We start from the raw sequence: 12593 nt of genomic DNA on the forward strand, positions 1-12593 counted from the left end.
TCTGGGAAATTCAAAGCTTTTTACAAAGGAAAAAAGAAAAGCCCACACAGTATTAAGTGTATAATGACTCAACTTGGTAATACACTCTCAGTCACTCCCTTGAACACAGCCTCATCCGTTCCTCAGAACCTCCAGACTCTTTTGGGGTGGGGAGGGCAGCATCGATTTCTCCAGCTTCTCGGAGGATCTGAGTGTCTCTTAAAAGAGCACAGCCATTTGTTCTGTCAAGAAGCCTCTTTCTTGCTATGGAGTGCTGTGGGGGGGGCGGGCGGAGGGGGAAATGGAAATGAGCGAGAAGGAATATGAAATCCCTTCCTTTCCGTGGCTCCTTCTTCCTCACCACAGGGCTTTGAGCCCACTGAAGTATTGTGACTGAAACACATCCCATGATGGGCAGGAAGACACTGAAGGCTTCGTGTGTGCCCTAGAGTTCATGCCTTGGTAGTGTCTGTGCCACAGTGGGCTGGTGTGGACCGGGAGGCAGTTAGATGTACAGAGTTGGGAGATCTGAATTCCACTTTGTAACTCTGTGTCTGTCCATATGTCACATTGATCCTTTAGGCCTTTGATATTCTGATCTGTCGAAGAGGAAGAGAAGTATGGTTTCCCAGTTCCCATCTTAAAAGCTTGTTAAGGACAAGCACGTGAGAACATGTCACTTTTCTCTGTCCATAGTACACGCTATCCCTGGATCATCCCTGCTGATGGGAGGAGCTGTGAAGCAGTTGGAATGGAATAATGCATCATTCAGGAATATTTGTGGGCTTTGGTTTTATTTTGAATCTTATTGAATCTTATTTGTAGCGATAGCAACAATAATTTCTGGATTGTATTTTGCTGAAAAATCAGTCACCATCTTCCTAGCATATGACAGCAGAGGAGAAGAAGGAGGAGTGGCAGAGAGACTGTCTAGGATACTCCTTGAAGCAGCTGGCATATACCACATGGAGAACAGAATTAGTGCTGTTGGGCCAAATGATTTTTAATGCGAGTGTGTCTGGATATCTAGCTGACTTATGTACGTAGCTGAACTTGAGATCCCCACTCCATCCTCCCCGCCCCCCCCAAACCACTACTCCTCACAGCGTCTTTTCTATCACAATTCATTTAACTCCATCCTTCTTATTGCTCAAGCTAAAAAACTTCTGGTGGGGGGGGTCGTCTTTAACCCAGATCTCTCTTATACGCCACAAATGTTATCGCAATTCATTTAACTCCATCCTTCTTGTTGCTTAAGCTAAAAAACTTCTGGTGGGGGGGGTCATCTTTAACCCAGATCTCTCTTATATGCCACAAATGTTATCCTGTCTTCTTAGCCCTGCCTTCACATTGTATCCAGAGCCCTGGTATTTCTCAGGATCTGCACACCTACCACTCTAGCCAAGACATCCATGATCTGTGTATAAACTGCAGGGTCTCCCTGCTCCAACCCTTAGCCCTCATCTGCCTGTTGTCAACAGGGTGACCAGAGACCTTCTGTGAAAACTTAGGTCACTGACTCCTCTGCTCCAATCCCTCCAGTGGTTTCCAGATCACACCAAGTAAAAGTCAGATTTTTAGAGGGCCTCTGAAGTCCTACATGGTCTAGCTGTCTACCTCCACACAGCCTGTGACCCACTGTGACCTCATATCATTTGTTTTCTGCTTATTCGGTCCATTCCAAAGCTATATTGGCCCCTTTCTATTCTTGGAATGCTCCTCTGGAAAGTTCCTGCCCCAGAGCTTTTCCCTGGCTGTTGCCTTTCCTGGAATGCTCTCCCTCAGATACCTGGATGGCTCCCTCCCTAACACCTCTCAAGTCATTTCTTATGCCAGGCCTTCCCTGGCCACTCTACCCCAAATCCCAGACCTCCTCCCCATACTTACTGCTCTTCTTCTATGCCATAATTTTGCCTTAGCCCTTACATGTATGTAACGTATTTATGTTGCTCTTTTCCATCTTGTTTTCTTGTCTGTCTCCTCCACTAGAATGTAAGTTACATGAAGACCAGGATTTCTCTTTTGTGGTTGCTGTTGTATTCCCATATTCTAAAATAATGCCAACCACACAGCAGGCACTCAATTAATTATATTTTGGAGGCAAAATATGTAGAGATGGATAGGTGGATGGATAAAGGCCTTGGTAATAGATTAATTGTATTATGATACATTCTCAGGAGTGTCAGTGATACTTAAAATGGGCACTTAGAACACCTACTCTCCTAGATACTAGGCATTTTCCATCTGGTATTTACTTTAACCCTCACAACACTTTGAGACAGGTATGGCGTTTATTCCTTTTTCACAAAGGAGGAAACTGAGACTCAGATGTTCACTTGTCCCAGGTCATACCCGGATGTAGACAGGATTCAAATCCAGTTTGGTTTTGGTTTCAATTTTTGTTTCAGAGCTTTTAATTATTATGCTCTAACAGTCTGGGTTACACCAACTTCAAAGTTAAAAGGCCAAAAACTCAACAGAAACATATTCCAGCTCCTTCATTATCCCCTTTGTGTTAATTGCCAGGCCTTCCCCTGCATCTACTCAAACAAATAAATGAGATCTCAATGTCAAGAAGAACAAGAAAAAAAAAAAAAAAAAGAACCATGCATTCCCCCAAGATTCTATAAGAACGTGCTTCTTTGACTTTTCATGACTAAAATGTCATGCAGATTTAAAATGTACTGGCTCTGGAATCCAGAGATCCAGGTTCTGCTCTGGGCAGCCATCACATGCTACCCTTGGACCAGTAAGCCATCTGACCTATTTGTGCCTTGGTTTCCCTGCATGTGGAAGAGGAGGCTGGGAGAGCTGATTTGTTAGCGCCCCCTACCTGATACTCTGATATGTGAGACCCATGGCCTTCCTTCCATTGCTGTGGGTATGGAGTGGAGGAAAAAGGGTAGGATACTGTGCTCTGTGTAAGGTCATTTATTTGCCTTAACTGCCTTAGGAAAGGACGACTTCTCATTGGAGGAGGCCTCCCAAAGCTCCTGATCTCGGGGGAAGTGTGACGGTGAGATACAGTGCCTGAGTTAAACATTCCTCACCCTCCGGGACTCCCATCCATCGTGCTTATTAGCGTCAACACTGGATGGCATTTAGAGAATTGGGTGCTGTTCTGGCCTTTATTTATTAGCAACCTAAGGCTCCTTAAATCCTTTCTGGAACAAGTCAAGGGATAAGACATAAATAACTATAATACAGCTGAGCTGTGTGACCTTCAGGAAGGTGTTTACCTTCTCTGGGCTGTGTTTGCTCCTCTGAAAAATGGGAAAAATCTTCCCTGGACTCACAAGAACAACCAAAAAGCTGTTTTACCCTCCATCCCCCAGCCCATGTTCCAATGAGACCGAAAGGACATCGCAGCCAACACACAACTGCCTATCTGACGTCCCCCAATTTCTCTTGATTTTAGAATATTCAGGGTTGAAGAGGTTTTTTTCAGGATGTCTAACCCAAATTCCCCTTTCCCGGAGCAAATATCTTATCGGAAGACTGGCCAAGTTCCTCTGGGAGCAGAGAAGCATTTTGGAAACATGAACTCCAGAGAGGAACAGGAACATGACCATGTGGCCATTTGTGTGCTTGGCAAAGTCTGTCTGCATATGCTTCTACGTGCTCGTGTGAGCATGTGTGTATGTGTGCCAGTGTGTGTGTGTGATGAAGCGTACAAGCGTGCACAAGAGTGTGGGTAAACAGATCTTTGAGTCACACAGGCCAGCCCATCCTGGCTGGCTTTGTCTTCTCTTTGGTTGCCATGACAGCTGCAGAGGCCTCTGCATTGGTAAACATAGCTCCGGGTGTGTCCTACTGAAGCAGGGGGAAAGGTCTGGAGCTAGAGAGTCACATAGGAGCCAGAGTTCTCCACAGAGTGGTTCTTATCACAGCAGACCTAGCAGAATGCCATCCTCACTGTCTAGATTAATGTAGAGCTACCTGGCTAGGTGCCTGGTGACTCTGAGGTGACATAACATGGACAGGAATTTGAGGTGGGAGCAAGGCTTCATTGACTCTCCCAGGTTAGTCCTGGTGACTTCGTCACCTCATGGTAAGTTCCAGCAATGTGAGTGACCAAGCACCCTCACATCAACCCATGGACCAAAACTGGTCACCTTAATGTAGTGATACACAGATTAACCCTTTGTGGATATCTGGCAGTGACCCATTTATAGGTCTATAAATTCATGAGCTATAAACCCATGTTAATATTTACCTAAATAAGACTTGAAAGAGAACTTTGCCTTCTCCCTGAACACTTTCCATCTCCCACTGTCACACATGACACTGTTTTGGGTGTTATACCTTGTGTGAGATTATCTATATAATTCTTCCACTTCATCTAATTGTGGATAATTTATAATTGGCTGTGTAGGAATAGTTGATTTTTTTTTAACAAAAAAAAAAATGTGAGCATGTGTGTATGCTGCAAAACAAAAGCAATCACAAGTGTAAATTCACCACCTAGGCTGAAAGAAGAAAATGGTTCTTAACCAAGCAGAACATGGAGATCAGCTTTCTTCTTAGATCCCATAACTGAAATTCAGAAACCCAAACCTTGCACGCCTAAGTGACAACTAGAATAGAGGCTCATCCATGCTTAGCTTCAAGTCACTTTCCTTCCATCTATGTGAGGGCTCTGTCATGGGAGGAAACTGCAAATTATCCTCCTGGACCAAAACAAAGTGGGAGGAGGTACAGCTAAAAACTATGGATCACAAAACTGGGTAAGACCTATCTGCAGTGAAACACAATTTGGATTTTTACCATCCTCCAGTCTTTTACAGGAACCCAGTCTGGACTCCTAGAATAACCCGATATATTCCTGTGGTGGGTTATGAGCAGAGGGATCATGAGACAGATCTTGAGACAGAGAGATCACTGCCACTTTGTTAGCACAGAGGTTATTGGGATACCTAGCTCTGTGAACAGACCTGGTAGTATTTTTGCTGCCTCACCTGGGATTTATTTTTGCTCCCCCTGTTTGGGATTCTGGAGTCTAGATGCATCCCAACTTGAGTTCTGTTCTGTCTGTGGGTATTTTTCCACTGGATGGAGCAAACGAAAAGGGGTTGTTTAGCCATTCTCATACCTTAAGCCACAGGCTGATGCAGGAAGGGCTGAGGGGTTATGAACACTTTCCACTGTAAGCCAGAGTTCCTTCTTTTACACTTCCTTGCTCGATTCAAGGGAATTGGATAAATTGAGATATTTGGAGGGCCTCTCTCTGAGGGCCTTTCAGTAGAAAGCTTGGCAGTGGTCATCTGAATGACCAAGTAATGTAGCAGTTGTATGCTTTATCTTTGCCAAACATCATGATCTGAATAATCCCAGATCCTCTGTGAAAAGGAGTACTCAGGTCTTCAGGGAACAGGGGATCAGTGGCAGGACACATGTTTCCCTTTCCTCGGGGCCAGGCATATCTATACTCCCAAGAATGGTGGACATATTAGATCTAAGTTTAGAATAGACACTTAACTTTTGGTAGGTATTGGAATTGAATCCTGTCCATCCCTGTTCTCTCTAGAATGTAATATGCATATAAATCATTGGTGGCTATACTACAGATACAAAATCAAGCAATATATTACTAGCTTGACTAATGCCATGAATTTTATAGTGGGTCTTTATTAACCCAGCACAGAACAATGGATTTTTGTGCTCTTCTCTCAATTAAAAAGATTGCCCTTTTAGAAAAAGCACAAAACTCTGCTTTTAGGTCCTTATTTTCCTTGACCTTGAGCTGAAACTAAATCCCTTCTGCTTTTAAATGTTGACATCTAGATAGCATGTAAGACAGCTGTGGAAATGGCACTTAACCTCACTTTGGAATATATTACCTTGAATTCTGGCTCTGTCTTTTGCCGATGAGTTGATCTTGGGCAAGAGCTTTTCTGAATCTCCCAGGGTTTTTACAAATATAAATGAAATCATTTATATGAAAGCGATTCATAGATTAGAAATATCACCAGGGTGCCTGGGTGTCTCAGATGGTTAGGCGTCTGCCTTTGGCTCAGGTCATGATCCCAAGGTCCCGGGATCAAGCCCTTCATTGGGCTCCCTGTTCAATGGGGTGTCTGCTTCTCCCTCTGCTTCTGCCTCTTCCTCTCCTGCTTGTGTTTTGTCTCTGCCTCTCTCAAACAAATAAATTTTTAAAAAATATTTAAAAATTTAACAAGTCACAAATATGTTATTTGAATATTAGGTGTTCTTCATATGTTATTTCCATAGCCTGTGAAATCTACTGTAATAACAGGCCTTGGATCCAACTTCACAGGGCCTTGTTGGAATGTGGTACAATGTAGGCTCTGCTTGGTCTCATGGAGCCCGCAGACTGACTAGTCAGGGAGATAAGCCATGGGCACAACTATGTCGACCAGGGAGGGGTGACAGGTATGAAAGACACTGGTACCAGACTTGGTGCCCTAGGCCCCCAATGGAAAAACAAAACAGGAAAGTCTCCTTGATAGACATAATACAGAACCTTCCCCCTACCCAGCCCTTCTTCCTCCACTGACACAGGGGCCGCTCAGGAATTATCCCCACTGGTGCATATTCTTTGCTTTACTTCTTTAAGCTAAGAGGCTTCTTTAAAAGACCAGGGGGTTTTGTTAGGCTCTGGGTCCTTGAGCTCTGCCTGCTGAGAGGCCCGGTGGATGCATGAGAGTTCATGGGGGCCTTTAGGGCCAGTAGAGGAGAGTAGGGAAGCCAGCTGAGGAGACCCAGAGCCAGAAAACTTCCAAATACACAGGGAGGCTAGACTGGGGTTTGTTGGTCTCTCGGTCCCACTGGAAGTCAAGCAGCGGGGTAATTCTGGGCCAGGTGGAAAGTGACACACTGCATATGTCATGGACTGATTTTGCAGAGATTTTAGTGGAGTCAAACCAAGGGAAACAGTGGTGGTGGGGTCCAGGAATTACCTGACCACTGCTGCTCTCCGGCTAGTTCACCTGCCTCCCTTTGGCCCAGTACGGAGTTGGAGTGTTCCTTCATTTAAGCCTTTGGGAACCAGGATAGAGCTATCAGAATACTCTCCAAGTCAGCCTGGATATTTTTATTGAAAAAGAAATCTATATTGGGCATATTACCATGTGCCAGGCCTAGTCTGTCTAGTCTGGGAGGATACGGAGTTGAGTAAGACACGGAATGTTTTCACAGGAGGCTCACATAGTCGCATGTACAGCTCACCACGGCAAAGCCTGGCTGGGAGATGAGCTGTAAAGGCACAGAGAAAAGAAAGGATGGAGGCTGGAGATTGTGCAGGGAGGAAGGAGAGGAAGGGAAAGCTGAACAGATGAAGTGACATTTCAACCTGGCCTTGGAGAAGGATTCTGACAGACTCTGGCCGTTAAGAAGGGATTCTCGGCAGAGAAACGGTGGACCCACCCTTGAGAGCGGTGCTGCGTTCTCCAGCACAGGGAGAAGGGTGCTGCTGCGGGAGTCAGCCCCGCGGGCTGCAGGCAGGTGGGTGGGTGCGAGTGACGGGAGGCGAGGCTTGGAGGAAAGGTTAGTATCAGGCTGTGAAAGACTGTGAAGGTCGGGTTAGGTATTGCATTTAGCAGAAGATGGAGGAGGCTGTGGAGGAGCAGAGGAAGAATAGAAAGAAAATGGGATGTAGAAGACATGTAGGTCTTGGTTGCTCTTAGTGGCTCTGTGTCCTTGGACACTTGCTCTCTCAAAGGGCCACTTAACTCCCCTTAGTTTCAGTGTTCTGAGATAGAAAATGGTGCTGTTGGTAATGATGCTCACCCTAGATGCTAAGGATTATTGTGTTCTTCCGCTCACAACCTGCTTAAATTCTCCTTTTTTCAAGGTCTTCCTTAAAATATTACCTTCTTTTTAAAACTTTCTGGATCCCCAGAGTGTAGTTGAAAAGTCAATGCATGCATATATATATTTTAAAGTAAGTAGCATATAAATATGCCATTGGGCTAGACAGACATCAGGGGCATGAAGAGCCTGGGCTCTTAGAGCAGACAGGCCTGGGTTCAATCCTGGCTCTGTTTTTTACTGAAATTTGAACAAGTTGTTTAAGTTTTAAATTGAGGATGAAAATACCTGTTCCACCTTTTTCTTAGAGTGATTATAAAAAAATGTGAGCAAAATGTGTGAAGGTGCTTGGAAACTAGAAGGTGTTCAACAAATGTTACTCACTGTGGTTATTATTTTAGGTTTGGAAGTGATCAGATCTAGTGTGTGTTTTGGAAAGTGTGAGATGGATAAAATGAAAGGAAGAGAGACAGGTGGTTGAGAGACAATGGGAGTGTAATAATCCAGGCAGAAAAGGAAGAGGCCATGGACAAGGCAGTGAGGACAAAGATGGAGGGTAGGTCCAAGTGCTGTTTTGGGGATAGAATCAACAGAACATGGCACTAATTGGACAAGAGGGATAGAAAGAAGATAAAGAACAAAAGGTAGAAACTTTGGTAGATGGTAATGCCATGAACCAAGCCAGTCCCTTGTTTCTTTCTAATTGTTATAATCCAGAGAAGAAGGAAAGGAAAGGGTGTGCCCCATGGCTTCTGTTATTCTGACTTTCACTGGTCCTGTACTCTTCATTTTGACTGTTTCCCTCTCTGTTCCCCCATAACACTGTTGGTAGAACCTGCTGAACCTGAATATGAGCCCAGAATTTCTCCCTTAATGTGCTTTATTCTCAAGCCCTTTGCCTGACCATGATAAGGTGTCCATGCCAAGGAATCCATATATCTTGGCAGGAGACGCTGAATGAGATTCCTCTTGTTCCCCTGCCTGGGGGCTATGGCATGTCCTTCAACCCCTGGCTTGTTTCTTCTTCCCTGGATATGAGGGCTATCTTATTTTGGGAGGCAAATTATGCTCAGAGGCTAAGTTTGTCTTTGCCAGCAATTTATTTAACATTAACATAAGTTAATGTTAAATGGCATTAAATAACATTAATTAAATAATATTAACTAACATATTTAACATTAACATAGGTTTACTGCAGGAATTTTACAAGCCAATAGTACACAGGATAATTTCTCTTAATAAGCCAATAAAGAAATAATATACTCCAAATCAGTGACAGATTAATCACACTATTGTTCCAGGTAAGGGAAGATGAAAGAAATAAAAGACAAATTTAGTTGAGGTATACCTTGATACAAGTTGGTACTGCGAAGAGACAGCTTACCCAACTGAGAGCTGATGTCCAGCTACCAGTGCAAAAGTAAAAGTCCCATAGTGCAATATGTTAGAACATATTGTTAGGGAACAGGGGAACTAGTGTCGATGGGAAAAATGTTCTTTATGGGGCTGCTCTTTGACTTTCCCCACTGCCTGTAAGTGTTACTTTATGGATGTCCACAATCATCATTTTTAATTCAGCATATACTGGAAATCCTAGCCACAGCAATCAGACAAGAAAAAGAAGTAAAAGTCATCCAAATTAGCAAGGAAGAAGTAAAACATCCACTGTTTACAGATGACATGATACTATATCTAGAAAACCCTAAAGGCGCCAACAAAAGACTACTAGAACTGACAAATTAATTCAGTAAAGTTATAGGATATAAAATCAATATTCATAAATCCATTGCATTTCTGTACATGAATAATGAAGTAGCAGAAAAAGAAAATAAGAAAACAATTCCATTTACAATTGCACCAAAAATAACAGTATACCGAGGAATACACTTAACCAAATTAACCTGGCCTCTGAAAACTATAAAACACTGGTGAAAGAAATTGAAGATAACAGAAAGAAATGGAAAGCCATTCCATCCTTGTGGATTGGGAGAATAAATGCCGTTAAAAGGTAGAAAATAATCTACAGATTTAATTTCACAGAACTAGGACAAACAATTCTAAAATTTGAATGGAAATACAAAAGACCCCAAATAGCCAAAGCAGTCTTGAAAAGGAAGAACAAAACTGGAGGTATCACAATCCTAGATTTCAAGCTACACTACAAAGCTGTAATCAAAACAGTGTGGTATTTTTACAAAAGATCAATGAACACAATAGAAAACCCAGAAATAACCCACGATTATATAGTCCATCTTCAACAAAGGAGGCCAAGAATATGTAATGGGAAAAATGGTCTCTTCAAAAGTGACATTGGGGGGCACCTGGGTGGCTCAGTTGGTTAAAGCCTCTGCCTTCAGCTCAGGTCATGATCCCAGGGTCTTGGATCAAGCCCCGCATTGGGCTCTCTGCTCGGCAGGGAGCCTGCTTCCTCCTCTCTCTCTGCCTGCCTCTCTGCCTGCTTTTGGTCTCTATCTGTAAAATAAATAAATAAAATCTTTAAAAAACAAAATAAAAGTGACATTAGGAAAACTGGACAGCTACATGAGAAGGAATGAAACTGGACTACTTTCTTACACCGTACACAAAAATAAACTCAAAATGGATGAAAGACCTAAATGCTCAGAATGAAACCATAAAAATCCTAGAAAAAAGCACAGGCAATAATTTCTCTGACATCAGCCATAACATATTTCTAGAACTATTTTCTGAGGTAAGGGAAACAACAGCAAAAATATTGGGATCACATCAAAATAAAAAGTGCATAGCAAAAGAAATATTAAAACTAAAAGCCTACAGAATCAGAGAAAATATTTGCAAACAATGTATCTGATAAAGGGTTAGTATCCAAAATATATAAAGAACTCCTACAACTCTACACCCAAAAAATAAATAATCCAATTTAAAGTGGGCGGAAGACATGAAGAGATATTTTTCTGAAGAAGACATCCAGATGGCCAACACATCTAGATACATGAATGGATACTCAACGTCACTCATCGTCAGGGAAACCACAGTGAGATACCACCTCACACCTGTCAAAATGGCAGAAATCAAAAACACAAGAAACAAGTGTTGGGGAGGATGTGGAGAAAAAGAAACCCTCATGTACTATTGGTAAAAATGCAAACTGGTATAGTCACTGTGGAAAACAGTATGGAGGTTCCTCAAAAAATTAAAAATAGAATGACCAGTAATTCCACTACAGGGTATTTACCCAAAGAACACAAAAACACGAATTTGAAAAGGTATGTTCATCCTATGTTTATTGCAGCATTATTTGCAATAGTCAAATTATAGAAGCAGTACAAATGTCCATTTGTAGATGCATAGATAAAGAAGATGTGGTATATATACACAATGGAATATTATTCAGTCATAAAAAGAATAAAATCTTGCCATTTGCAACAACATGAATGGATCTAGAGAGTATAATGCTAAGTGAAATAGAGAAAGACAGATACTCCTATGGGAATTTAAGAAACAAAACAAATGAACAAAGGAAAAAAGAGACCCAAAAAATTACAAAATAGACTCTTAATTATAGAGAACAGATGGTTACCAGAGGGGAAGGAGGTGGGGGGATGGGCGAAATAGGTGACGGGGATTAAGAGCACAGTTATCTTCATGAGCACTGAGTGAGGCATGGAATTGTTGAATCACTATATTGTACACCTGGAACTAATATAATGCTGTGTGTTAACTTACTGGAATTAAAAAAAATAAACTGGAAAAAAAAAAAGTCTGATTTACTAAGGCTGGAGCCAATTGCCCCAAGTTCTTCAAGGAGCTGTCTTAGATCGGTCTAGTGTAGGCTTGCTCACACCAGATGCTCTTGGATTGTCCTCACAGACTTTGGTCACTGTTGAGTATTCCCTTGCCATCGCTGTCGCTTCATACGCTCATTGTTAAGCCCCCAGTGGGGCCCCTCAGCAGCTGAGTTCTAAGGGGCCAGAACAGACGAGACAGTGACATCCTGACACAACTGACTTCATTCTTCTCTCAAAACCAGTTTACTTCTGGGGGCACCTGGGTGGCTCTGTTGGTTGAGCATCTGCCTTTGGCTGTCATGATCCCGGGGTCCTGAGGTCGAGCCCTGAGGCCACCTCCCAGCCCAGCAGGGGTGTCCTCTTTCTCCCTCTGCCCCCAACACTTGTGCTCTCTCTCGCTCTCTTGCACTCTTTCTCTCTCCAATAAATAAGTAAAGTATTTTTTAAAAAACCTTCTAAATACATCTTTTTTTCTCCACTTTGTCATATACAAGTGGATTAAGACAACTTCACTTAAGCCATACGCAAGTGGATTTGAAATCCTATCAAAGAAATACACGACAAGGGAGGAGCTGACGGGACCCACCGTGGGTGCTGGGCTTCTTCCTCTTCAGGCTTCGCCTCTTTAATTATGGGGACACCCCGAGGAAGTTCAGCAGCTCCCTGGGCAGCAGGAGCACTCCTGGGCCCTGGCTGGAGAGTGTTCCTCGGGTGAGCGGCGCCGTGGCCTGGAGGGAGGTCTGGTGATGAGAAGGGCCCTGGTAGAGCGGGTTGCTGGACAGGTGTCTCAGCCCGTGTGCCTTTATTTTTATTTTTTTTTTTAAAGATTTTTTTTATTTGTTTATTTGACGGACAGAGATCACAGACAGAGAGAGAGAGAGGGAAGCAGGCTCCCTGCTGAGCAGAGAGCCCGATGTGGGGCTCGATCCCAGGACCCTGGGATCATGACCTGGGCCGAAGGCAGCGGCTTAACCCACTGAGCCACCGAGGTGCCCCCCGTGTGCCTTTATTGATGCCCAAATAGAATGTGTTCGTCTTCCTCTCTGCCACGGAGCCCTCGTGTCTCTTCTCCCTTCT

General features: G+C 43.3%; 1 protein-coding gene across 6 annotated transcripts in view; it reads left to right on the plus strand.

Moving 5' to 3' along the window:
- The window catches only part of CACNA1E (calcium voltage-gated channel subunit alpha1 E), a 339348-nt gene that overhangs the window by 226571 nt on the left and 100184 nt on the right, over positions 1-12593 (plus strand). The gene's annotated exons all lie outside the window — the stretch shown is intronic.

The sequence above is a fragment of the Neovison vison genome, chromosome 10 (assembly GCF_020171115.1).
Source record: "Neovison vison isolate M4711 chromosome 10, ASM_NN_V1, whole genome shotgun sequence".
Lineage (NCBI taxonomy): Eukaryota > Metazoa > Chordata > Mammalia > Carnivora > Mustelidae > Neogale > Neogale vison.